The 472-nt window shown below is 44.7% G+C and overlaps 1 protein-coding gene across 1 annotated transcript in view; it reads right to left on the bottom strand.

Annotated features, from left to right (window-relative positions):
- Positions 1-472, bottom strand: part of CSUI_002086 (uncharacterized protein) — a gene marked incomplete at its 5' end in the record, with an annotated part of 15427 nt that continues 14955 nt past the window's right edge. Inside the window, one exon of the mRNA XM_068062288.1 lies at positions 1-216. The remainder of the gene's footprint in view (positions 217-472) is intronic.

Raw genomic sequence — 472 nt, 5'->3', positions numbered from 1 at the left:
TACTAATGGGGTGTATATACACACAGCATACTAATGGGGTGCATATACACCCGGCATACTAATAGGGTGTATATATAGACCCGGCATACTAATGGGGTGTTTAGACACCGGGCACACTAATGGGGTGTATATATAGACCCGGCATACTAATGGGGTCGATATAGACCCAGCACACTAATGGGGTGTATATACACCCGGCATACTGATGGGGTGTATGTACACACGGCATACTAACCGGGTGTATATACACCCGGCATACTAATAGGGTGTATATACACCCTGAACACTAATGGGGTGTATATACACAAGACATATTAATGGGGTGTACACACACCCGACATATTAGTGGGGTCGATATAGACCCAGCATACGGATGTGGTGTATATACACCGGACATAACAACGGAGTGTACATACATCCGACATACTGATAGGGTGTATTTACACCCAGCATACTAATGGGGTGTATATAC

This window comes from Cystoisospora suis (genome assembly GCF_002600585.1).
Source record: "Cystoisospora suis strain Wien I chromosome Unknown contig_874, whole genome shotgun sequence".
NCBI classification, from domain to species: Eukaryota; Apicomplexa; class Conoidasida; order Eucoccidiorida; family Sarcocystidae; genus Cystoisospora; species Cystoisospora suis.
The sequence above is the reverse complement of the archived record's forward strand: the minus strand, read 5'-3'. Positions and strand labels throughout refer to the sequence as shown.